Source organism: Mus musculus, chromosome 18 (assembly GCF_000001635.26).
Source record: "Mus musculus strain C57BL/6J chromosome 18, GRCm38.p6 C57BL/6J".
NCBI classification, from domain to species: Eukaryota; Metazoa; Chordata; class Mammalia; order Rodentia; family Muridae; genus Mus; species Mus musculus.
This window is the reverse complement of record NC_000084.6, coordinates 81,933,053-81,960,894: the sequence shown is the minus strand read 5'-3', so window position 1 is coordinate 81,960,894 and position 27,842 is coordinate 81,933,053. Positions and strand designations below refer to the sequence as shown.

Sequence of the window (27,842 nt, the reverse complement as noted above, 5' to 3'; positions counted from 1 at the left end):
ATCACAATTCCCCACCTTCAGGGTCCTTAAGGTCACCCGCCAGGGTCTTCAATTTCCTTACATTCATAGCTTGGCGTCTGGTAATTTTCGGTATCAGAAAAACATACAGGAGCTATATCTTTTTTTTCTCCTCAGAAAGGAGTATTCCTGATTTGAAGGGAAATAAATCTGTCACGGGAAAATATTAAAAATAAAAAGCATGACTGTAATAATCGCATTGATGTCATGCCCAATTCTTCTCATCCGCTTCGTGGCGGGAAAACTCCCTTGCTCCCCCCGGATGGACTGTCAGTGTAGGAGAAATGGAATTTTTATTTCAATAACCGCTCTGGTTTAAGGGTAATTTATGTATAAGGAAGCACAACAACCCCAGGAATCAAATTTCCTTAAAATATTATTTTGCATTCTGTCTGCACCAAGGGTGAGTGGAGTTGATGGACCAGAGGGAAGAGCAAGGAATGAGCACCTCAGTCAGTGTTCAGCCCATGGGACTCACAGGCACCGCCAATGGAGGGAGCTCTGCACTCTGCGAAGGCACCATGATACTGATTTCCTTGACATTTTCCTGTTAAAGACAAAACAAAGCCAGCTTACTGACATCCCCTGCAGGGCGCCAGGGTCTGTCCACTCTCCCCACTTCCTGTCTTGCACACAACCTAACTCAGATCTTGTAGTAAATAGCAACACCATACGTCATGAGAGTTGATTTTTATAAAGAGGAGTCTCTCCAGAGGGGAGAGAGAGAGAGACACAGATATGAAGGCACTGAGTTTGTAAGCACAGTCTAGAATACTATGTAGCTATGGCTAGCACTACATGATCAGGCTTAACAACGGTGGAAGAGGAAAATGCAAAATGGCTAGGCCAAGGATCCATATGGCTTGGTTCTATGGGAGAAAGGTTCACCATCTTTCTAGAAGCAATGTCCCTCTGTCATGTCCAGCATCCTGAGAAGCCCTGACTGGATTTTGGTGCTGAGTATGTCATCCACTGGCAAGCATATCTTGTGTTGTTTCCCATTCTTGATCCACCTTTATGTAGGCCACTGCATGGTTCCTGACTAGCAAGACTGGGTCTCAGGACCTTATGGATTTCTCTTGCACTTACAATAATCTCTCTGCCAAATACCATCACTCAAAGACACTGAAGACTAGCACCTACTTCAGCATAGCATATCCCCCTGAAAGTACCCAGCATATATTTTTGATGGTTAATTACGATTACCAACTTTGACTGCATTGAGGAATTGCTGTAAGATTACATATACCTCTGGATATGTCTATGAAAAGTATGGGAAGGGCTTCTAGAGACATTTAGATCATAGTAGCTAACACTTGATAGATGGATTCATTCCTTGGTGAGTTCATAATGCAATAACACATAATTTCTAAGGGGTAGAAAAACTATATGAGACAGAGCCTAGAAGCTTATATCTTCCCCTGACCAATTTGAATCATGTTTTGCCCAGTTGTATGGGGTCGAGCAACTGGACTGATATCTCTGAAAGTCACCCAAATGAATTTTTCTTTCTTTAACTTCTCACAAATATTTTAGCCCCATACATAAATAATTAACTACATACAAATTGGTACCAGAGAAGTTGGGCTACTGCTATGACTGAGCTTCACTGGATGTGCCTTAACCGTTTGGGAAAGCTAGGGAAGGTTTTCAGAAAAGAGGAAGCCCAAGATGCTATAAGCAGGGTATATGGAACAGGTGGTTGATCTACGCTAAGTAGCCCAACGTTAACAGAAATGGACACCTTGTCTATGTCCTGATGCTTTCAGAGTGAAGCCAAATTAGAAATTGACTAATTAATCTGGGGGAGGAAATTTCAAGCCACAGTAGAATTTAGATTTGGGCACCGTTATTGTTTTCTGCTTTTAACAAGATTTACAATGAGAATCAAGAGTAAAACTCAACACATGTGCAGCTTGGCCAGAAAAAACAGCAAGTAGAAATTTCTGGATTAGAAAAGTACGGTAGTTAAAGATTTTTATCACGATGAAGGAGAAGCCAAAGACGTCGAGAGAAGAGAAAGGATGCCTTGAGAGCATCCAGGGAATGACTCGACACGACTCATCTTAGACTCAAGGTTGTAAAATTATAACATCATTACAAAAGCTTTTATTTATTTCATTTTAATTTTTAGAAGAGAGAAGGGCTTCGGGCCCCAGAGAGACCCAGGGATGAATTTTCCTTGGTTCGACCACACAGGCACTCAGAGGGTAATGTAGTTCTGATCCAGGGAGGACCAGCTGCTGTTTAAGCTGGTAACAGATCATACACGTGATGCTGGCATTACGGCTCTGCAGGCTTGAATGCTTCCATCCAGACTTCCAAGGAAGCCTAGGAGGTCGGCCAACATGAGGAAAGTCCCCGTGGGAAGCTCTGAGATAAGTAATGTGTGAAACTATGTTGTTGAAGCCTAAGCTGTAATGTAGACTGCACAGTGTTGGAGATGCCAGCAATGAAGAACGTCTGCTGAGGTAAGTAGAAGTTATAAATTGAGCTCAAGAGAGAGGCCATGTAGGAGGCAAATAGCAGGGCTACAAGGATAGGGCTACCTGAGCATGTTGAGACTCGCCTCGTGACACAGTGTGTCCCAAATACCACATTTGAAACTATGAGATTTAAGACTTGCTTTGAGTTCTAGAGGAAACTTTGAACTTAGGTCTTTGAACAGGGTTGGAATTCTTAGAGACTCACAAGGACGAGCTAGTTGTGTTTAGCCTAATGAGACAGACATATACCTTTTGAGAGGCCAAAGGCATCATGTGACAGTTGGAGGAAACAAATTTGGTTATCAGATTGTCAAAAATTGACTTGAAGACATGACTGATAAAGCATCCATCTGAAAGTGGCTCTAAAGGTATTCCCAGAGATTAGATTATGAAGACTCTGACTTAATTAATGGCTTAATAACTTTCTAGAATAGTAATCTGCCTGCATTAACAGAAGTGGAGCCTAGTTAGAGGGAGGAGTCCCTGGGAGTGTGTCCTTGAAGGATACAACTTGTTTTATCTACTTAAACACTCCCTGGAAATGCTTTTCTTTCTTTTCTTATTTTTTTTTTTTACAATCTCACAAATGTATATATGAGTGTTGGATATTCTTTCCTTCTGCTACTTTCTCTTAACCCCCTTCAAGATGCTTTTTTTTTCATATAATCTGCTGCCATAATGTTCTGTCCAAGTTTATGTGGCCAGCACCCATGCAACAAACCTCCGGAGACCGTGAGCCAAGTTAAATCAAGACTCAGTGTTTGCACCACAGCTGTGTAAAGCTAACCCATCCCAGAAAAAGTAAAGTGTTGTCAGATTCTAGACACTAGGTTCATCCAAGCAGAGAGTGTGGGATTTTAATGTCTGGGGAGGCCACTAGAAACTACTCTTGGAAGAGCTACGTGGAACAGGGGGAAACTAAAAGAATCTTCACCAAGATTTGTCAATAAGAACTTTATTTAATCTCAGGACTAAATATTTCATTTTATGATAGTCTTCTGGGAAGACTGAATGTGACACTAACGTGTGTGACCAAAATCAGTCCTTGGCCACTGAACACGTGCTGATAACCAAATTTGTTTCCTCCAACTGTCACATGATGCCTTTGGCCTCTCAATGTAAGTTCTCTTCTCCAGTGACCTCAGGGCTGAGGATGTGGTCTTAGCATCGGCTGTGTTCTGATACCGTTTGTACCGGATTTCATTCATCAATATTTTTTACCAAACTTTGAGTATGAAAATTATTTTACCATTTTATATTTTAAGATTTTAAGATTGTGTTCTTGTAATGTTTAAAAGTTGAAACGTTTTGCCTTTAAAATGAATTCCAAAATAATATTGCATTTTCTCTAATACTAAAGTCTATATGGCATGCACATTTTGCTAAAGGAGATTGCTTATTTTTTCATTCAATTTTCCACAATAAATCATAATAGATACTTGAACATTAAAAAGAATACAGATGCTATTTTTTTTTCAATGACACTGTAAACTAAATGCCAAAGTGGAAACTATCAGAATTGAATATTCAGAAGACGAGCAATGAGTTAAAACTTGGAAAGGTTCAAGGGAGAGTAGAAGTGTTGTCTGAGAGGGTAACATGTCTTTCTCTGTCCAGTGGATGATACGCTTGAGGAAGCTCACCAGTCACCCTGTGCTTGCCAGAGGGTGACAGCAGCCACCACAGGTGTGCCTGCACCTGCGAGCCAGGTGTGTCTGTCAGGTGTGATTTGGAAGCAGGTGTGCCCTCTCCAGCCTGCCTTAGCAAACCTAGGGAGAGCAGCACCTGCCTGGGCATCCTGCTCCACATCTGTGGATCAGTGAACAAGACATGCCAGTCCCCTAGGGACAACACCAAGCACGAGGTACATAGTGACAGCATTCTGTGGCTCGGTAGAGGATACACGCCAAGCCCCTGGTGAGAATGCCAAGTGCAAGCACACAGCAAGAAGCCAACTTTCATTAGAGGTGTTTGCTTGCCTTCACACAGAACTGCTTTGCCTGGGAAGGCACTGGAACTGTTGTTGAGAAGGAGAGAACACTTCAGTCCTTTATTAAGGAGTCTCAGTCCATACCTGTACTCAAAAATGCTTCCCCAGTGCTCCAAACTCACGCAAGGACATGCACATTTTAGAAAGGAAGTTAAAAGTAATTTTAGTAAGAAAGGATCTAGGCTGTGGGGAGGCATTAGAGCCAAGGTCTTTCTCAGTGCAGATTATTAGAAATGATTCAAGGACACATGAAGGTTGCCACCTTAAGAGTTAAGTATCCCTCTACAATTTTAATAAGAACCTTCAGCATGATGTGACATCAGAAGTGTCCACTGAATCCTTCATCTACTCCTTTAAGTGAAAAAGTCTGAAAATAGATTGTAGGTCAGTACAAGGGCAGCAAGTATCAGAATTCAGCTTCCTTATCTTTGTTGTTGTTGTTGTTGTTGGTATGGTTATTGTATGGTGGTTGTGGGGTGGGGGCACATGCATGCCAGGGGATATAAATAGGATCAGGAAACAACTTTCAGAAGCCATGTTGTCTTTCCTACCACCGTGGGCCATGGGATCTGAACTCGGGTCATTAGGTTTGTACAGGAAGCACGCGTGTGTGTGTGTGTGTGTGTGTGTGTGTGTGTGTCTGTGTGTGTGTGTGTGTGTGTCTGTGTGTGTGTGTGTCTGTGTCTGTGTGTGTGTGTCTGTGTGTGTGTGTGTGTGTGTGTGTGTCTGTGTGTGTGTTTGTGTGTGTGTGTGTGTGTCTGTGTGTGTGTATGTGTCTGTCTGTGTGTGAGTGTGTGTGTGTCTGTGTATGTGTGTGTGTCTGTGTGTGAGTGTGCGTGTGAGTGTGTGTGTGTGTGTGTGTGTGTGTGTGTCTGTGTGCGTGTGCTGACCTGCCTTTCCTATTCCATGATCCTCACTTTTGATTCTCAGAGAACTTTTGTGTAGAATCAGCTTGAGTCCTCAAATATCATTTTGTTGAAAAGTTCTTCTGCATGGAGAGAAAAATCTTCTCAATCTTTTCAGGGAAGATAATGCTTACATTGGCATATTGAAGACAACACAAATGGCTGTCTTTAACCGATTTGATTCCCTGGTAACCACGTGGTAGTATTAATAATTTCCTTCTTCAACCTAAAAGAATGCTGAAGAGCACATCCTCTCTCCCGGTTTGGTTGCCTTTGCCAACTGCAAAGTCGGCGTTGTGGTTAGTATTGCCTACTGGTGTGTGTGCGTGGGTGCACACACATTCTGTCTTTATATTCATCTATATAACTATCTATACACACTCCATCTCTCTCCACTTCCTCCTTCACCCCATTTCTCTCAGATCTCAGGTTTGAACCTGGTTTATCACAATCCAGCGTCATGCACAGTACTCCCTTGCTCCTTTTGCAGGGAGGTGCCTTAGGCTGTAATAATGAGTCTCAACTAGCTCCCCAGTGAAGAAAATCAAACCTTCATTGCAGCAATATGTACTGCAGTGAGAGGTTTCCAGAATGCATGGGTTGTGATGGTGCAAAAGCGGGGGAGCTGAAGTTATCCAAGAAGATGAACAACCTTCCTGGTCAGAAACGGGCTTTCTGAAATAAGGCATAGTTGTGTGTTGCCAAGTGAGTTTCCTGTGCCATATCAAAACTATTACAGACTTTCATAAGCATTGGTTGAAAGAAAACACTCAATGCAACCCAGGACCTGTTTATTTTTAAGCTCTTGTCCCTTAAATTTACTGGTGTGTTCATCAATTATGTGGTCGACAAGCTGTCCTGCAATTCCTTTGTCTAAGAATAATCACCCCGCCTCTACTCCAGGGACTCAATCGATTTTTCTCTCTATAGTTTTAGCTTTCCTCTTTACATTCTGGCTATTGTGGCCATTTATTAAATCCAAGATCAAAACACGGAACTGCCACGGTAAGGCAGCCACCCAGGTTTATTTCCATGGACGTTGATCGCATTTATCTTTCCGGTGGGCACGTAGCCCACCCCAGGCTGTCATCAGGAGTAAATAGAACTTCTCATTCCTTTGCTTTGCCCTTCCCAGCTCAGGGCCACAGTGGTCCCCAACTCTCTCTGCCTTTGTCAACATTTCCTAACTCAGGAGAAGTTTCTTCTAAGATTCCTCAGTGGCTCTCCCCATCTGAGGACTATTCTGCCTTTTGAAAGATTCTACAGCACTCACTTAAAAATTCTTCTTCTGTGATTTTTTCCCAGGTAGACACAAACGAAGGCTTATTCACCCCAAATTAGACACCAACAACAGACCAAACTGGTGAGTTCCCACCAGTCTAGGTCAGTGAGTTCGTGAGTTTCTTGGGGTTCCTTACAGAAGCATGAATGGGAGGCTACTTACAAAAGGATGGATACTCAAAGATAGATGCATCAGGGCACAGCCTGGATGGGTGACAGCTCACTAAACTGCTTCTCTGAAGCTCCTCAAACAGCTGACCAGTAGCTGTCTCAGTCAGGGTTTCTATTCCTGCACAAACATCTTGACCAAGAACCAAGTTGGGGAGGAAAGGGTTTGTTCTGCTTACACTTCCACATTGCTGTTCATCACCAAAGGAAGTCAGGACTTGAAGGAACTCAAGCAGGTCAGAAAACAGGAGCTGATGCAGAGGCCATGGAGGGATGTTACTTAATGGCTTGCTTTCCCTGGCTTGCTCAGCTTGCTTTCTTATAGAACCCAAGACTTCCTGCCCCACAATTGGCCCTCTCCCCTTGAGCACTAATTGAGAAAACGCCTTACAGCTGGATCTCATGGAGGCATTTCCTCCAGGGAGGCTCCTTTCTCTGTGATAACTCCAGCTTGTGTCAAGTTGACACACAAAACCAGGCAGTGCAGTATCAGAATCCTATCACCATGGCTTCTGTAACCTTGAGGGTGGTTCTAGGTAATATTCTGGTGGGTCCGGAAATTTCAGAAACTTCCAGAGACTTGCTTTGTTTACTTCCTAAGTCTTACAGACCTCCTTCATCTTTCTAGGAAGACATTTTATTCAATTTGGAGAGGCCATCTTTCTCCTTTTCCCCAAAACGCACAATGCTCAGTTGTATTATGTCACAGAGGTGGGCTTTCTAAGTCTTGTGTGAAACTTCATCTATTTATTGCTCACATAACACACAAGTGCTGGGGATGCTGATGGAGGTGATGGATGACTGACAGAGGTCCACACTCTTTGGTACTGAAAGCCCTACCAAGGGACGTAGGTCATTGGAACTCAGAAAATCCAGTGTAAACCCATCCAGGGTAGGTTTTGTAGAAGCCTGGATGTGTTCCTCTTCAGTCTGTGTATAATCAATTATCCTTCATGCGTGTATCACCTACTTCTGCTTGATTGTGTAATCCATCTCTGCTATTTGCTGGCTATCCATATCCATACCCATAATGTTGGTATAAAATAACAAGTCTGAAATAAGAAATCAGCTTAGTCTGAGCCCAAGTGTAAATGACTGTAATAACTGGAATGTAAGGTATCATTAGACCCATGGGACCAGAATTGTGTGCTCTCTAGTTAGCTTCAGATGTCAATTGATAGAGACCAGAATTAATTGCAGAAGTTTCATTTTGGGGAGGCGAGTGCTTGATCAGGCTGGCCTGGAGGTTATATGGTATAGTTATTATTATTATTACTACTATTATTATCCATAATATTATTATCATCATCATTATCTGGTATAGGAAGGGCCAGACTGCTGTAGTCTATGTCGCCTCTGAGCAGATGGTCCTGGGTTATATAAGAAATCTGGAGGGGTACAAGCTGAGGAAGTTAGCCAATAATCACCTTTCTTCTATGGTTTCTGCTTCAATCTGGGTCTTGTTCTGACTTCTATCAAGGATCAACTGGAAGTGTAAGCCAAAGGGGGAGGCATCATTCTCCTTTCAGTTGTTCTTGGTCACAGTGTTCATCACAGCAACAGGATGCAAATTAGAATGTGTGCCTAAAGATAAATTAGAATGTAGGGAGATCAGAGCAACAGCTGTGATGTTGACAGAGTTGAGCACCAAGCAGAGGCGGCTGGGCCATTGTCATGAAAGCATAGAACAGTGATGAAGCTCTTTCAGTCCAGGTCTTCTTCACGTGTCACTGTCCATGTCTCACTGTCCAGGAGTCTCTCAACCACAGGAACATGAGGTGTACTACTTACTCCTTAAGCTGATCATATCTACAGCCCATGGCCTTGGGAACAGCAAGTTAGGGGCATTCATAAAAACAAGTCCTCTACCCAACCACAAACAAATTGACCAGGATCCTCCATTCTGGGACAAATGGACGATCTCCCACCTGCTTTCCAGAGTGTTTTCACTGTGATTTCGGCACAGGCATACATCCTCGTGCTGGCACAGTCAAAACAACAATCTAGCAAAGAAGACACTGAATGTGGGATTCACTACATGGCAGACCCATAGAAATTAACGTCCTTTTAAATAATTACACTGCAGGAGGAACTGAGTATTAAACTATAAGCTACCTAAAATCGTTCAATTCCAGGAAGATCAAAGACGCATATGTACTTTAAGATATAGCAGAGAAACAGATTAGAAAACCCAGCTGACCGGTAGTTTACCTCCCCTGCCGCCAGGGGGAGCCATCTCACCAGCTTCCAAACTTAGGTTTTTCAATTTAGAGTACGGAAGGCTTTGTTGTTCAATACAAAAACTCTGAGATCAGAAGAGTTTGAAAAGGTTGAGAGATTTTGCACAACAGAAATGTGTAAAAGTGTCTGTAAGAGTAGAAACAGAGCGGAAGTTAGAGCTGTAGACAAAGTAGCCATTGGACAATCCCAAACCAATGAGTATCACAAAGCACTAGGTAGAGCTGTAGACAAAGTAGCCATTGGACAACCCAAAAACTAAAGAAGTTCCAAAACACTCTTAACAGCAAGAGAAAGGGTAATTAAAAAAAAGTTAAAGTCACATTTTAATGAGTGAATAATAACAAAGAAAAATTTATAGAAGGTTTTTTATTAGAGAAAATCAGTGAACAATGACATAACTAACCTGTTTGTCACCATGAAAGTTACTCTTTGCTTTGAAACCTGTTATGGGCACAGAACACAGGGACATTTAATTCTGACAAGTCAGGGATTCGAGTTAAGATGCATTTTGGAAGGCAATTGCCAGGTCCTATCAACATTTTAAATCCCTGTCATTTTCAACTCATCAACTTCAATTCTCCATGTATATTATACAAAACTATATGCATGCTTGAAAAATAGGTCAAGTGCAATTATACTCTTTGCGGCACTCTTTTAACAAATAGAAATGATGCTATTTGCAGTCTATTTTGCAACAAGAGGAAAGGATCTGAGGTTCATAAACGGGAAAGCAATAAAATATATAGTATGTTTACTCCATGTAACAATGTGTAGCCAGTGTACAGGAGAGAAATACTTCTCCAGGCAACACACCAGTAATTCTCTGATATGTGCTTTAGATAAAATTCAAAAGCTGTCTTATGGAACAGTATAAAAGTAATTTAGTTGATGTAATTAATGCACATATAAATTTTGATAACTCTGTACCTCTGAAAATGCCAGAAAAGCATTGTATATGACACACACAAAAAAGCCTGTTACTCTGGAGCAAAGGATAGAAATAGGTATGGGACAAAGAGATGGAGATGCAGGATGCAACCCTTTAACTATAGCATGATTGTGCTAGGCAATTATCTTTGCATAAAAAGGGCCTGGGGCACATCGAGCAGGTAGAGCTCTTGTCTCTGCCTTACTGTCCTCATGGAACCTGAAGGTCACCAATGATCTCTGTGACCTCCCTCTCTCTCTGCTCTACAGTGATGGGGTTATGGACACTCATTGCTGCAACAATGTTTTTTAACATGGTTGGTGGAAAGTCTAACTGGATCACGTCATTATGATGGCAGAGCAAGCTCTCTCACCAACTGAGATGGCCAGCAGGGCAGGGTGAGGGTGTCAGGGGAGGCCCAGGGAAACTTCAGAGAGATCCCTGAATAAAGACAAATATTTGAGTTTTACATTCTTTCAGGAGGTAGCAGGTTGTCCCATGTGCTGTAGTCCGGTATAGCCTGTGTGACAACGAGTGTGGAAGAGTCAAGTTCTGGGGACCATGAAACCCCAGCACAAATTCTTAATGAAAGAGAGTGAGAGGGAGGGGAGGGGAGAGGAAGAGGAAGGAGGAGGGGAGGGGAGGGGAGGGAGAAGAGCAGGGGGAAGAGAGGAAGAGAGAGACAGACAGGCAGAGAGATGGGGAGAAAGATTCTGTGGACAGGACAGGGTGTGATCTGATTTTTTTTTTTAAGTTCTTGTGATCTTGCCTCTTAAGTAACCAGTTTCTTAAGGGGTTGGTCTGTGTCTAGCAACCAGGTTGCCATCCAGGAGCTTAAGTGCCTGCCTCAGCCTAGAGCTCGGAGCTACACAGATTCTGCCTTCAAGTCTGGTGTTCTAGATCCCGGGAAGGTGCATCCATCGGACGAGAGAAGAGGGAACAGACATTGTTTGTGCTTTGTTAGTTGTGAGCTTCTGCTTCATTTTCTAGCTGAACCGTGTAAGCATGTGGCTCAGTAGACACCTGTCCTCCTACTCTCCTGTAACTGAATCCAAATTAGACTCCCAGAGCTCAATCCAAGGGGAAAGTGGTGGTCACAACATGCGTTTGAAATAAAGACAGATGGGGACTGTTGCTCTGACTGTAGATATCTCAGCTGGAAAGCTTTAGACAGCGGTTAGAAGGTGCAGCCCAAGATGTCTGTCGCTGTGGTTGGTATCCTGTTACATTAGTTAGTTAGTATCGCTGTGGTTGGTATCCTGTTACATTAGTTAGTTAGTATCGCTGTGGTTGGTTACAGCTCAGCACCCAGGAGCTTTGTCTTCCATGATCTAGGCACACAGTAAGAGATCCACAAAGATGATGCAGGATGCTTCAGGCTCTTAATTCAAAGCATTTTGGGCTCAAGAGTTCCCTGTGCCATGAGACTGGTCCTTTCTCACCTCAGCTTGCCCGGGAGCCAGCTACGCCCATTATGCTAAGATGCTGTCTGTAGGGAGGATTTGAGGAGTGCCCAGACAAATGGCCTTGTCCAGAGCTAATGGGACTCAGCTACAAAAACAGACTTCTCTCGAACAGCCTCACTGCACTGAGACTCAACCCCGCATCAGCATGCTGAGCTGCACTGTCCCTGCTGAGGGAAATAGACTTATCTAACATTGTCTTCTAGAACAATCTGCCGCCACAGAGACCCATAACAATTTTAAAGGAGAAAAGGTACCATTAGCACACAAAAAGATAATCATCTGGAAAAAAATGACATTCTAATTTGAAATTTGTTTTAATAACGCAGCGGGTTAGGAACTTATCAGACACCAGGCTTTTAATTGGTGATCAGATATTTTGAAAATACAACCAAATGCTCTACAAGAAAGCACTTTAGCTTGTTCACTGTAAAAATAAAGCCCGTTTTGATTGCATAGTAACCAGAACAGTTCGTCTTTTAAAGGGAATAATAAGCAAATAGTTCCCCAAGTGTTGAAATAATAGGCGTCACACTTAGGGAGTGAATACTGATTCATATTTTCATATGTTGCATTTAAACATTGTCAGCAGGTATAATTTTACGTGAATAGCATGTTTTCTTTTAGTGTTTATATATTAGGGGCTTTTTAGATAATGTAGATTTTTGCAATAAAAACGTGTCATAATGTGGGGTGGGGGCAGGGGTGGGAGGAGGAGATGGCTCAGTGGATACAATGGATGCTGCCTAAGCATGAGGCTTGAGTTGGGATTTCTGCGATTGCTGTAAATAAAGCCAGGTGTGGGGCTGTGAACGGGTAATTCTGGCCTTAGAGGCAGAGACAGAGCAATGCCACACCAGGGCCTCACTGGCCAGCCAGGCTAGGTAACTGGTAAGCTTCAGATTCAATGAGAGTCACTGTTCCCATAAACAAAACAGAGAGAGAGAGACAGAGAGAGAGGGAGAGAGAGAGAGACAGAGACAGAGACAGAGACAGAGAGAGAGACAGAGAGAGAGACACACACACACAGAGAGAGAGAGAGAGAGAGAGATACATACACAGAGACAGACAGACAGACAGACAGACAGACAGAAACAGAGAGCTGATGTCCACCTCTGGCCTGCTGGGTGAGTGCATGGGAGTGTGCACTCACATAAATGAACAAGAACACACTCAGACAGATGTCACAATGGGTTAGGGCTCTCGCTCAGCGCTGGGACACTGACCCAGCGCATATAAAGACCCTGATGCCATCCTCAGTGCGACAGAAGATTGTTACTGAATTTAGTTATAAGTCAAGCTTTAAGGGCTGGAGAGATGGCTCAGTGGTTAGGAGCACTTACAGTTCTTTCAGGTCTCACCACCCATGTCAGGTTGGAGAACTATCTGTAGCTCCAGCTCTCGGAGACCTAATGCGTTCTCCTGGCTTCTCTCGCAGTCACACACAGGCGGCGTATACGTACAGAGAAGGCATACATATACATCAATAAAAATAAATCTTAAAAAAAACTAAAACAAGCTTCAGATTCCTCGACATTAGGAGTAATCGTATCAAAGCCATCAGAGAACATCAGTTAAACTTCTTCCGGTTATGTTTCTACAAAATAGATCTTGGGAACCATTTCTGTATATTTTTCTAGTGTCTATAGCACATTTGTAAAGGGAGACTTGATGCCATGTGAACACAGAAGCACTCCCGGGACAGTGGTAGCTCACCAGCAGATTCAAAGGGAGAAAGGTCCATTGGGGAAACTTCAAGTTGTGCATGTATGTTGCAGTGAGACCAGAGGACAGGTTAAAGGAAGATTAAGTTTAAGCCTTTAAGGAGTGAGAAGAAAGAAAGGGCATGGAGTTGGGTGGGTGGGGAGGTGGAAAGATCTAGAAGCATCTGGAGCAAGCATGACCAGAATGTATAGTATGAAAAACAATCTTTTTCAATAACCCAAGAAGAGCTAACACAGCGGGGCCTGGAGAGATGGCTCAGAGGTCGTTGAGCATCTGTTGCTCTTGCATCAAACTTGCTTCTGGTTCTGAGCACCCACATGATGGTTCACACTGCCTGTAACTCCAGCTCCAGGGGATGCCACGCCCTTTTCTGATCTCAATCCGTCAGGTACGCACACGATGTACATGCTTGCATGCAGTCAGAAGCAATCAAACACAAATAAAATCTAAAAGACAAGAGTTAACACAACAAAGTCCAGAACCCTGAGGAAGAAGAGTATGTGGGCTTATAGTTTACTGTATGATAATGAACTTCAATAGGTGAGAGGAGAGGTAAGGCTCTGGCTAATGATGGTGAGCTAGCTGCCCCACCAATCCACAAGGCTCTCTATTGTCCCTTTGTATGTCTTTGCTTCTGATGTAGATAACTGTGATAGGCTACATTGTAAGGATGACAAGAAGTTCCTACCCCAGACCACCCCATAAACAAGGAGCTAAGAATGAGGTAACCAAGAAAGACTACAGCTACATCTTAGTGGTTGTGAACGTGTCGGCTTTCCACAGTGGTAAAGCTGCAGGCTGATCGTGTAATCTTGAGAACAGAGGGAATATAGTCTAATTAATAGCCAGCAAGACAGCTACAAGGTCAGAGATTAGTAATGGCAGTCAGAGAGAACAGATAGTCATAACCAATAACTAGCAAAGCTTGGGTTAGAGATGGACGGGGGAGGCTTCAACCAGCCTTCAATAGGCCAGCAGCTCATAGATGACAGGATCATCCCTATAGTAGGGAGAATGTGACATTGGCAGAGCATGCGGGCTTTAGATGACGGTGTCTGCCATTTCAGGTCTTTGGGTCTTACACAGCTGGGCTATGCCATGTCTGGCCACCCACAAACACTACATTACTACGGCATCCAAAGGGGAGTAGATTCTGGATTCTCACAGACACCAGAACCTGAAGATGTCTGAGTCCCTTAACTGAAGGGGTGTAGCATTTGCATATGACCTACATAGTACACACATCTTCCTAGAGACTTTCAATCATTGCAGAGACCTACACTTTGCCCCCGTGGTGCACACACCCTCATACAGCTGTACAGAAAGGCCAAACTCCACCATTTCCTCGTCTTATCTTTATTCCTAAGCCAGATCTCCTTGCCACCTCACCGGAATAACATCTCCAATATCACTCACTTCACTGAGGTACCAGACTTATCCTACTTGTTCATCACAGAACAACAAGTAAGTCAGTGGCCTTGTCCCAGTTGGCTGTGTTCTAAATGCTGTGTTAATAAGAAATGGAGTGTTGGGGAAATAAGCTTAGCACTAAGGCATGCTCACCTGCACATGAGCTTTGGCAAGGATGGAGTCTTTAGACGATCAAGCCTGATCGCAACTGGGAATAACAGCCAGAAGGAACAAGAGAGAAACTGACGACAAGACCCGCCCTTACCTCTTACAACTTGCAGCAACATTGTCTGCCTGCATAGAATCAGCCAGAGTCCTCCCCGAGGTGAGATAAGAGGTGACTGATGCAGTTTCTGGATCTTCAAGGTTCTCTCCAGACCCAACCACCTGCAGAACACTTGGAGGTTTTTGCAAGTGGTCCCCACTTCCCAGAATTTAAAGGTGTAGAATGTCTTTAAGGAGACAAGTTCGATCTGTGAGACGATAAGGTCCCCAGAGCCCCAGGAGATCTTCAAAGTTCGAGAATCCCTACTTACTGCAAGTGACGGATCATCGTATTTTATTGCTCAAAAAAAGAAAAGAAAGAAAACACCACCCTAATTCCTCTGTGCTTATGAATTCCCCTCATTCATTCCTCTTTGTATTCCTAGAAAATAGCAGGAGGTGCTTAGCAGCGACAAAGTTTCCCTTCTTCAGATTACTGCTGGAAGACACCCATACCTTGTGTACCTTGTAGAGGTTTGGGTGAAAAATAAATGTACTTGGAAATATCACATTAAGTGAATGAAATCGTTCTCAGGACGTAAAATAACACAATGTATGTCTTTTACTCATTGTGACCTCACTAAGTCCTAGACTTTATAGATCATACAATCATATGGGTACATGATCCAAAACTGTCTAGAGAAGTTGGTACAGGAGACTAGTGGTACAGGAGAAGGCTGGGTAGGGGTCACAGAACGTAGGGAAGTCTGCACAAGGGACATTATAGGCTTTCAATGTTCTTTATGTACCACAGGATAACAACACTTTTAAGAACATTTTAATGTGTGTGTGTGTGTGTAGTGTGCACATAAGCTACTCATGTGTGGGTATCCTTAGAGAGTAGAAAAGGGCTCTAAACTCACTGGAGCTGGAATTATTGGCTGCTGGGTTGTGACACAATGCTGGGAACCAAACGTGGGTCCTCTGGAAGAATAGCCAGTGTTCTTAATCACCAAGACATCATTTTAGCTCCTTGTATAATAAACTTCAAAAACGATTTACAACTCTAAATCATGTGATATCTATTAATCCTAAATATTGGCAGGGAATTGTTCGACAGCACCGAGATCTGCCTGGGGATCAGCGCATTTATGATATGATTGCATTTAAGTTCTTTTCAATTCTTTTACAATCAATCAAGCCTTAGATGTCATTAGCATAAGTCAACCATTTCAGTTTTGCCCACAAGTGACACTTTGGGCCTTTAGGAAATCTTCATGCTGAGCACAAATTTGTACACAGTCAATATTTTTTTCTGGTGACAAGAGGAGAGGAAAGGAAATGGTCAGGTCACTGGAACCACAGAGGGTGTGTCTGGGAGAAGAGCCAGTTACTTAGCTGAGCATATCCCACATCCCTCTTAGACTGCTCTGCACTCCTGTAGACGCTCTGCTGTGAGCAGATGCACGTGTGTGTGTGTGTGTGTGTGTGTGTGTGTGTGTGTGTGTGTGTGTGTGCAACTGAAAAGGAAAGCCCTTTCCTGTAGGTAGACATCAGAGGGCAGAAGCAGAAAGTAGGGGCCTCAATGTTCTTACAGCCATTTCCTGAACTTCTCAAGTAGGAGGCATAGGACTGCAGGCTCCATGTCACAGCCAGTTCAGGGCATGGTACTCTTTTTCCTAATGATGTCCCTATCGATGTGGGTCACTTGGCACCCTGCCTGCAGGGCAGTGAGTGACAAGGGTAAGGCTGCCTGCACGCTGAAGAATTGTCTTAGCATTGTGTGTAATAACACTAGTGCAGGACTCCCTGTCAGTCACTGGGTTGTGTATAGTTAATCAAATGAGGAGAGCCACCTTCGTGCTGATAGACAACAGTCCCTGGGTCCCTGGGTACCTGGCTGTGCTGACCGGATACATTTAAAATGGCCACCTGAGAACGCTGAGTGGATGTGTTCTGCGTGGGGCTGTGTCTCTCGAATCCTTGGAAAGTCTCAGCTTTTCCAATTGCCCCAGAATTGAGATTGCTGAACATGCACGGAGAACACGGGATTCTGGGCTGCTGGTACCTCATGTCCCAAAACCCTGGAGAGTGGGGCAGAAGATGCCTGAAGAAAGAGCTTCCTCCTTCAGTATTTCTGAGGTAACCAACACAAGAAAAACAGATGGAGTTGGAAATGGTTTTAAACCTTTATTCTTGCATAAATCAAGAGGCTCATCTTTCAATCCATTGCCATAGAATTCAATTAAAGGTCAGATTTGTAATGGGGATCCTAATTATTAATGTGTTGCCATTTCAATTATTAATAAGTTGAAATATTTGCATAATGGATAAAGAAAATGCCCAAGAACAACTTTGGTAGCCTCCGAGGAACCTGGCAGCATTTTGTCAGTGAGATCAGGGGTCAGGCTTTAAACAGATCCACCTCGAGTAAGGTAGAGTAACGACTACAGCAGTGATTGGCCAGACATATGACCATCTGGTCACGAGATGTTCATTGTGGGTCTGGAATACTCTTCCAAAATGATTTTATTAAATCATCAATGAAAACAATAGTAACCTTTTTATGTGTATGTTCATCTTTGTATATATGTGTATGCAAGTACGTACACACACACACACACACACACACACACATATTTAATTTCTTCCACCTTAGATTGCAAGACAATGTTTCTCACTGAACCTAGAGTTTAAACTGGCTAGATTTCCTAGATGGGCATTAAGCCCCAGGACTCTTCTCATCGAACTGCCCAGCACTGAGATTAGCAATGAGCACCACCACGCTCGGATATCATGTGTGTTCTTGGCGTGGATCTTAGGTCCTCACGGTTGTTTGGCCTTACAAGTGGTGAGTTTTCAAATAATCTTTGCAATTAGTCAGTGAGGCATGGCCATAGCCAGTGCTCACTGCACGGAAGCTGTAGGTCTGACCCTGTGCCCTCTGCTCAGACAGGACTGAATCCACTGCAGGGTGTATGCATAGACACACGCCAGCCAGATATTTGGCATCTAACCTGTGTAAGACATCCTATACTCTCAGACTCCCAGTGTTTTTGCTGTGGGTATAAGAAACAAAGCTGCCTGAGAGGGGGGCAAATGACTTCCTTTAATTCAGTTTGATTTTGGTGGCAGCGAGGAATGAACCTGGGGCCTCCTAAATATGAGGCAAACCCTCTACCACTGAAGCACATCTCTAGCTGAGGACAGCGAGCAGCTTTTTGAAATACATGGTTGACTATGAGAGGACGGAGACCCCAGGTCTGGCCCCATGGTAGCTCTCTCTACACTGTTTGCTCTTCTTCTCAGGTGGTTTTACGGTAAAACACAAACCTTCCTTTACATCAGAACCGCTATTTTCCTAAACCCCTTTCCAGTCTGACTTTCACGATTATGACAAAACTGCGACCTCAAATGTCAAGAATAGTTTAAAATGTTTCTTACACAAACCTGCTAACGGTATTACTCTCCACGTTCTGTCAATCCCCACTTTAAAAGATCAGGGGGAGCAAGAATCATGAGCCCTAAAGACATCATTTATCTGGAGGCGATAGAGGGGGGCTGGTCTCACTGACCATAGTGAACTTTTCAATAGCTAATGTGATATTTATTAGAGTTCGCCTTAACCAATGTTAGTAATTATAAGAGACACAAAATTCACTATTAATTAGTTCTTCCTGAATTATTTAGGCCTGGATCTTTACAGGAGAGCCAGGCTCAAGCCTTAGCCTTCTGTGCAGCGGTGGCATAGAGTCTCACCTTTCATGGATGTATTCAACCGAGTTCCTTCTTGCTGAGCAGGAAACCATTACTGTTGACTACATTTTAGATCGAAAATATTAGGCTCTTCTGAAATTTATCTTAGAGTAGGTGCTAATTTTGAAAGAGAGAGCTATACTCTCAGTTTACAAAAAGAAAGTATTATGTCCTTAAGGAAAAAAAAAAGATAATCTAAAAAGTTTCCAGTTTAAAACACCATCTTTTCCCTAATGAACACTGAGTATGCGTGGGTTAGAAAAGATGGTCACCTGCCAAGCCTTGCTTTACAGAATACCATTGTACCCACAGTGCCCGGTGACCTGCCATGGGTGGTTCTGCAACTTGTTTGATTCCTTACAACAAATAACGTAGTCAATAAATGTCACAGAGGTGACAGCGTTGTCACAGGGATAATACAGCAGAAGTCAGGTGACTATGCCATGGTTTTTAGAGTGACAGCAACCTTTCCTTAGAAATTTGTTCGGTCCGTACACTGCATGATGCCTCTGTCCACCTGCTCGCTGGAGAGGCCCACTGAGCTTATTTATGTAGAACTGTAAATGCCGGTGGCACTTAGACGCTTGAAGGAAACAGAGGGAGCTTTCAGTGAGTTAAAGACCCAAGCAAATGTGTGCTCTTTACATAGGGACAGCCTTTGCAAGGGCCAAGGCCCAGGACTCATGGGAAATGGGGAAAACCTTTCCCCATATGGGTCAGGCTTGAAATTGGCAAAGCCTCCTTCCTTCTTCCTGCAGACCTCCTCCTAGCCAACGCCTCCCCTGTGCCCACCTAATAAACACTGAGGCCCTGGGTCTGCTCCGTCAGAGCACACAGCCCCCCAGATGCCAGCTTTTCTCTCACATGTTTCCGTGTGTCTGTCTGTCACATGCTTCCATGTGTCTGTCTGTCACATGCTTCTGTGTGTCTGTCTGTCACATGCTTCCGTGTGTCTGTCTGTCTGTCTGTCACATGCTTCCATGTGTCTGTCTGTCACATGCTTCCATGTGTCTGTCTGTCACATGCTTCTGTGTGTCTGTCTGTCACATGCTTCCGTGTGTCTGTCTGTCTGTCACATGCTTCCATGTGTCTGTCACATGCTTCCGTGTGTCTATCTGTCACATGCTTCCGTGTGTCTGTCTGTCACATGCTTCCATGTGTCTTTCTGTCACATGCTTCTGTGTGTCTGTCTGTCACATGCTTCCGTGTGTCTGTCTGTCACATGCTTCCATGTGTCTGTCACATGCTTCCTTGTGTCTGTCTGTCACATGCTTCCTTGTGTCTGTCACATGCTTCCTTGTGTCTGTTGTTTGCTCACTTGCTTGGCACCCTAGTCAGGTTTCCAGGTCCAAGCCAGGTTGGCCAAGGCAGACATCTTTACACTGGAAATCATCAGTGAGTTGACTGAACATGCCTTCTGTGGCATTTCCTCTGACTCGGGCAGGTTTGTGCACCCATAGTCCAGGATGCTGGTGTGTTTTTAGGAAAGTGTTATTTCCTGCCACGTTTCGTATTCCTCAGAGCACTCTTGCCTGCCATGTCTTCTCTCACTAACGCTGCAGTCGCTGGTGCCTAGACACTTCTATGATATAAAAACACTGCATGTCTTTATCTCAGGCCACTCGAAAGGATTAGGAGCAGCGGAAGCATCCATCAGGCGACTTAAGCAGCTGTGCTTCACTACAGCCACCGCTGTAAGGTGAACCTGCGTACAAGTCACACAGAGGCTTTCTGCTCTGAAGCTTGGGACAGTGCCATCCCCTACCCCCACTCCCGCCCCCTGGGTTCTGTCATGAGCCCTCCACTTTTGAAGGCTCATTTCCATTTGCTCTGCTTGCTTTCCAACTCACAATAAAAAATGGGAAACGGAGCAGGCATAATGCAGCTCGCTGGAAGACAGACATGCCATTAGCCCACAGGGAAGGAAGCCATTAGCCCACAGAAGCGCGGCCCGAAGCCACTCAAGAGATTGGGTTCTGTGGTTAGTGTCACCGCAGACCACAGCTGTCCTCACACACCAAGGTTTGCAGAGAGGTCAAGGTCAGGGTAGGAAGCACCAGGTGAGGAAGAGGAGAGGAGAGGAGAGGAGAGGAGAGGAGAGGAGAGGAGAGGAGAGGAGAGGAGAGGAGAGGAGAGGAGAGGAGAGGAGAGGAGAGGGGGTCCTTCTCTGCATAGCCAGCACCTAGAAAGCGGCCTTACCCGCAGCTTGTAAAACGGCACAGCCAGCTCAGCTCTGTCGGCAGAGACTGGGAGACGAGGCACAAACTGAAGTTTGACTTTAATAAGATCACTTCACATTTAAACCAGACTTTCAGAAACAGAGAATCCAGAGAGGCAATAACGTTCACAGCAACTCATCCACTCTGAGAACAGCAGAAAGGTGACTCTTAGCCAAGGGTCCGCAAGATGATATTAAGACACACCAAATCCGATTTGTTTCATAATCCAGGGCCACCTGTTACTGTTTATTGACCTCCCCTTACACCCAGTCGTTCTAAAAATCCCTCCCTTCTGCCTTCCCCCCTCTGCTCTACTCCTTCCTTGCTTCCTTGATTCCTGCCTCCCTTCCTCCCCATTCCCTCCCCCCCTCCTTCCCTCCCTTCTGCCTCCTGCTATTAACCTGCCTTTCCTCCCTCCCTCCCTCCCTCCCTCCCTCCCTCCCTCCCTCCCTCCCTCCCTCCCTCCCTCTCTTCTTCCCTCCCTCCCTCCCTCCCTCCCTCCCTCTGTCCCTCCCTCTCTTTTTCCCTCCCTCCCTCCTTCCCTCCCTTCTGCCTCCTGCTACTAACCTGCCTTTCCTCCCTCTCTCCCTCCCTCCCTCCCTGTCTACCTCCCTCCCTGTCTACCTCCCTCTCTCCCTCCCTCCTCCCCTCTCTCTGCACTTTCCCTCCTTTCATTTCTTTCCATACCTCCTCTGTACCTCTCTCCTGTTCTGACATCTTACCATCTTCTCCATCCCTTTCTGCTCCTCTTGGCTCTGCCCTTTCTTTCTCTTGCTCCGTCTTCACGTTGTCTTATAAAAATTTAAAAACATCGGTGAGAGAAGCCCACAAAGACACAGAACTTAAAACTCAAAAGGCTCGCACCCATTTCTAGATGGCATCCTTTACCATGTAGTTGAAGATCCGGGAGTCTTTGTCTCCCTGATAACTGCATGCTCCAGTGGCATGGCTCTCGGCCATCGTCTGGTGAAGATTTGGCTGAAGAGGAACAACAGTAGAGAACTGGAATGCTTATTTTAGTGCACTTTCAGGGGATTTTCTGAGAGGAAGATCTAGGTAGATGGTCTAAATTATAAACATACTTAAAGATTTCAGGCATCATTCAATGCTTTCAAATTCAAGAATAGCAGCATAAGCAACATGCTATTGGACGGCTTTTCAACACTCGCCACTGCATGAGAATGGACAATTTGCATGCTTTATTCAGTTTTATAGAACAATTGAACTATCTGAAATCAACATCTACGCCTTCCTCCTGAGTTGAGATTCACGATGCACAGGGCTTGAGACATAAGAGGCTTTGTGTGCTATTCAGATTTGTAAACCTAAAGAGAGCGCTGGGATGCACAGATGTCAAGTGACTTCTGCTCAATTCCGATATTAAGACATACTTTGCATGCTAACACCATTCTTTGGTCACATGTAAGATGAGCAGAGCGGGGCTGCTGGCCTCTGGGATTCTGTGTGTGCAGATAACTTTGCTTGGATTTCACACACAAACAAATTTGCTCTTCTCTCCCCACAGTGGAAAGGAAGGCTTAGCCCTACAAATGCCTGTTTTAAGTGACCGAGCCTCTTCACCCCCAACTTCCCACCTGAAATCCCCTGGTGACCCGGCTGAGCACATCAGTGCCAGTTGACTCTCACAGCTGGAGATCCTTGGATGATAAGTATTAATTCAAGATATTTTGCGACTGGGGAAGCTGGATACCCATTTGTGAAGCTCTGGGGAATAATTTTTAAAGCAAGAGGAAGAATGTATATTTCTACGTACTCCACAGAGAGCATGTGCAAAGAAAGAAATAAAATTGAGGTTATGCTCTTGTTTAGAAACAACATCAGAATATTCTAGAAAAAAAAAACACAAAGGAAGAGCATGTCACTATCACAGAAGTCAGTACACAGGGCAGGTTGTGACAGTCACCCGTGTGCACAGTTCTGGGTCTTTGACGAGGAGTGTAAGTGAGCTAAGTGTCTTTAAAACACCCACTCGGTATGTGCAGTGTCATCGGAAGGCAGCTGACCAAACCTCTTAAACAGAACGGCGAAAGTGAAATGAAAAATGGAAAAGTTACAAAGATGTATAGCGTATGAAATACGCTAGAGTAAAGCCCTGTTTCCCTGCCCTGATTCCACAGACTGACTGACTGACTGACTGACTGAATTGAATTAGCTGAATAAGTCAACGTGAATTTCCTATACTGAATTTAAAAACAATCACACAAACAAACAGAACATTTCCAGCTTGCATTTGAAGACTTGTTTTTATTTATGCATACCTGAGTGTGGGTGTGGGCATCTGTGTGTGGGTCCCTGAGGAAGCTGGCAGGCAGTGGGCCCTCCAGAGCTGGAATCACAGGTAGTCTTGTGCTGTGTGTTGCCTAATATGGGTGTTTGGAACTAAACTTGAATCCCCTGCAGGAGCATCTCTCTCAAATGCCGAGTTGTCTCTCCAGCCCCAAATAGCGACCAAAAAAAAAAAAAGAGACAGATATCTCAACGTCATGTTTCAAAGAAGACAATAACGACAGGCAGTGATACACACTCAGAAGGGACACTGAGAATCGCAGGATGCTTGGTGTGTTTTCATATTTGACTAAGGTAAGGATGTAGTTTCCTAAGGTACAAAAACTATAAAGAGAAATAGAAAGCAAAAATATTTGTTTGGTTTTTGTTCTCGTTTTGTTCTGAATCATTGATTGTCTAATTTTCTTTTTGTATTTTAGAAAATGTGTTTAGAATCTCAATTTTTAATAATTTTAAAATTATCTCAGGCAGGGTAGTTAAAACACAACCTGTTAAGATCTGTTATTTTAATTCGTAAGTGTGTCTCCTCTCTCTCTCTCTCTCTCTCTCTCTCTCTCTCTCTCTCTCTCTCTGTGTGTGTGTGTGTGTGTGTGTGTGTGTGTGCGCACATGTGCACATGCATGAGGGTGGCTATGAAGGCCAGAAGACGGTATAAGACCTCTTGGAGCTGGTGAGCCAACTGATGTGGCCACTGAGACCTGAGTCCTGGTCCTCTGGAAGACCAGCAAATGTTCTTCAATGCTGACTAATCATTACAGCTCCACAATTCTTTCAGATGTTTGTAAAATTAATTCCAGGGTATGTTGTGAAATAGTCTTTAAAAATCTTTTATTTGTTAATACAGAGATGAGAATCTTTTTTATATTGCCCTAAAACCATGAAAGAGACAATACAATTTCAAGCTACTTTTAAAATTTGGCTAATTTGAATGTCACTAGCATCCAGGGAGGGGACCTTTCCCTATACAACAGCAACAGCAATGACTGAGACACAAATGGTGGTTAATTTTCCCCCTCTGACCTTTACATGCAAGTTGCTTATTGAAAACATAGTTTGAAATGAAAAGGAGAAGGGTGAAACGTTATAGGCCCCACATCCCTGTTAAATAAGGCAAAAATGAAATATTAACTCAAAAGACCTCTCTGCAGGCAATGGCCGTCCTCGACTTTGCTGTTGAGGACTCCCTAAATAACACAGTGACATGGGGACAATTACCTTAGAAGGACATCCCACCAGTGACACATGAAGACATGGGTCAGCATGAAAACCATGAAAAGCTTGAAGCCTTTCCGTGCGTGCCAGGGGCACTAAATTACCAGGTTCAGAGAGAAGTCACCCAAGTGTCCTGAAGGGACAGACACGGGAGGAAGTGGATCTTTGCTTCCAAGAATAGAAACCACTTCTCTCAAAGGATGGAAAGATACCAACATGGCCACAAGGGAAGACCTCCATAATTACAGACCTCTGAGCCAGGCAACTGACATAGTGTAATTAAGGACAGAATAATCTAACACTTGTCTAGAGCACAAATTAATAGGACCGTGTCCCCGATACACAACGAAGATTGAAAACCCCAGAGAAGGTCAGTGGAGACAGTTATGGTGATCCTAGTGGGAGAAGTTTCATTTAGCTTAGAAACAAGTAGCCCTACAGAGACGGGAATCGTGAGAGATGGAGCAGTAAACAGAAACTGTCAATCATTCCCCAGGCATGAGCAGAACAAAATCAAAGATGGCAACCTCCTAATGTTAATATTGCCTACAAACCAGTACTTCAGTGTATTTGCCAATTTCATCTTGCCAGTGAGGGTCACATGGACCTGCAACCATGATTCCTGTAAAGTTCTATGTTATGAGAGGTATTATTATTGATGATGATGGTGTGTGTGTGTGTGCGTGTGTGTGTGTGTGTATTCCTGTGTGTGCAGGTGCACATGTGTACACATACAAATGGAAAGCAGATGACAAGCTCAGCTGCTGTTCCTCAGGTGCTGTCTACCTTGGCCTTTGTCAGACAGGGTCTCTCACAGGCCCGAAGCTCACCAAATAGGTGAGGCTGGCCGGCCACTGAATCCTAGGGACTTCTGGTCCCTTATTCTTAAGCACATGCTGTAATGCTGGTTGTGCGTTACCTGGTGTAGTGGCTCTTCCTGGTTGTCAACTTGACTATATCTGGAATGAACTACAATCCAGAATTGGAAAGCTCAGCTGGGATCCTGATCTGGAGGCTGGGAGAGACAAGTTTCTGACCTGGATCTTTGCATGGAAATCTTGAGGCATAGTGGCTATGAATCCCAGCAGACTAAGGCAAGGAAATCTGGGACAAAGGAAGTCCCAAATCCAGGTGTGGTGGCACACACCTTTAACCTGGGCCACACCTTCTGCTGTAGACCTGCATAAGGACATTGGAAGAAGGGAGATTCTCTCTCCTTCCCCTGCTTGCCTTGTGGGACTGAGCAACTGCTAGACCCTTGGACTTCCACTCACAGCTGCTGCTGACCATTGCTGGGGAGTTGGACTACAGACTGTACATCATCAACAAATTCCCTTACTATATAGAGACTTCTGTGACTCTAGAGAACCCTGGCTAATACACCCGGGTACTTAGAATTGAGCTCAAGTCCCAGGTTTTCCAGGGAGTTGCTTTAAAGACTGAGCCAGAACTCTAACAAATTGAATGGCAAACGATTTGCACGAATGTAGCCAGGTATATGGTGCCTATTTGGCTATCTATGTTTCTGCTCCAGTTTATGAATCTGGAGCCCAGATCCTGACAGACACTTAGAAATATGGATGAATGGAAGTCTACATCAGATCCTGTGATGTAATCAGACTGGAGATTGGGCAGAGCCACTAAAGTTCTTACATTTCTCAGGCCTATTTACTATGGAATTCAAAATCATTTTTATTTAACCAGTAGAAGAACCTTTTTGTTACATTTAGATAGCGCCGTATTTACAATAGTATCTTAGTTCTGTAATTATGGATGTTGGCCTGCTAAAATACAGACTTTTCCCAGTTTGTTAATTGTAATAACAACAACAACAACAACATGTGCTTGTCTCTCTTGAAAGGTCAAAGGGCCAGATTAAATTATGATTAAATTCATTCCTGTTACAGATCATGAACATTTGACCTCTGAACTGATGGAGAACCCTGACGTACATCTTGACGCAGTGCCTAGTTACCATCTCGTGATAAGGAGACACCGTGTCCACATAGCTGACATTCGACTTTTCAAATCTTTGGGGAAGGGGTGGGTAAACTCCAGGAAACCTACCTGCTTCCTAGTCCCTGAGCCATAGAGGAGGCCACTCAGACCTAGATTCCGGTCCCCGGGAACGCCTATTGCTCAGAACACCGCTTACTACGCATGCGTGGCCGTTCTGGAAGTAGAACACGGAGGTGATGGGAAGCTGGCTGTTGGAAAGCAACATCTCCGAGGAAACAGAGTGAAAACCTTTTAGAAAACATGAGAGGAGTCACACCGCTTTTTAAACAACGGACGTAAAATTTGAAGCTGACCTTTAACATTGTCTTAGGGGACAATTACTGAAGACCTCCAAAGTAAACTGAACATAGCAAAAGCAAGATGCTGATGACGGCGACATGGGCTTTGTTGACAGCATCGGTGATGAGGTGTGGAGAAATGGAGATGAAGAGATTCCTTCCCAGGACCCTCTGTTCCTGGCCTACCTCATTAACCACACACACATTGTTAATACACCCATATGAGGATTCCCGTGCACCCTGAACTCCGGAGAGATACTTGGGATACCCCCGAATTTGTGAGAGTGTGTTTAGGGATCCCAAATAATCTTAGTTAACACAAAAGTCTGGTGTAATAAAATGATTAGGCTTTAATTCATCGTCAAAATCCTCCCCCCCCAAAAAAAACAAACAAAACAAAACAAAACGAAACGAAACAAAACAAAACACCCATCCCCACACAGGGACTGAAGAGATGACTCAGTGTTAAGAGGGCATGAGGCTGTTGTGGAAGGTTCACAACTGTCTGTAACTTCAGCTTCAGAGAACTCTAACTCCCTCTACTGGCCGCTATGGGCACCTGCACTCATGTGTACACATCCATACTCTAGTCACACAATTAAAAATGAAGTTTTAAAAAAATCTTTAAAAAGAATCACCCATAATTATACATTTTTGTGGGCCACTGCGTGATAATTCCATACACATATTCATTATGTTATTCACATTGGTGATTCAATTTCTCATTTCTATGGATTCTTATCATTTCTCTATGCTGATGATACAGGAATTGCTATGAGGCAGGCAGCAGGTTATAGACTCCCCACACCCTAGTTGCTTGCCTTTACCATCTTCTAGAAATAACTAGTCTGTTCTCTGGCTCTATAAAATCTAGTCTACTGGGTTCTACATCTGTCTCAGAGTGTATAGTGGTTGGCTTTCTGTGCCTGGTTCCCTTCTCCTAATGTACTGTCCTCCTTTTCTGCCTACAATATTAAAACGACAGGATTTCTACCATTACATGAGTGTATACTATTCCATGGTGTCTATACACTGTATTTCCTTACCGTCCATTCATTCACCAGGACATACCTCAGTTGAGGCCATTAGAATGGCTAGAAAAAAAAAAAAAAACTAAAAAATGGCAAAGCTGGCAACGGTTTCGAGAAAGGACAGCTTCTACAGGCAGAAATGTAAGTTGGTAGAACCATTACGAAGAGCGGTTGGGAGGTTCCTCAAAACTGAAGTCAGAG

At 44.0% G+C, this 27,842-nt stretch overlaps 1 long non-coding RNA gene across 2 annotated transcripts; it reads right to left on the bottom strand.

Moving 5' to 3' along the window:
• Window positions 1–386: 386 nt before the first annotated feature.
• On the bottom strand, window positions 387–26,472 carry Gm30593. 2 transcript variants are annotated; one of them, XR_386398.3, is made up of 5 exons: window positions 26,381–26,472; window positions 23,074–23,244; window positions 21,683–21,772; window positions 21,517–21,585; window positions 387–565 (listed from the first exon to the last, which is right to left on the bottom strand). It is a non-coding gene; the product is annotated as a predicted gene, 30593 (long non-coding RNA). The 2 variants fall into 2 exon arrangements; XR_001782421.1 differs by lacking the exon at window positions 26,381–26,472 and having other exon boundaries at window positions 23,074–23,259.
• Window positions 26,473–27,842: the final 1,370 nt, after the last annotated feature.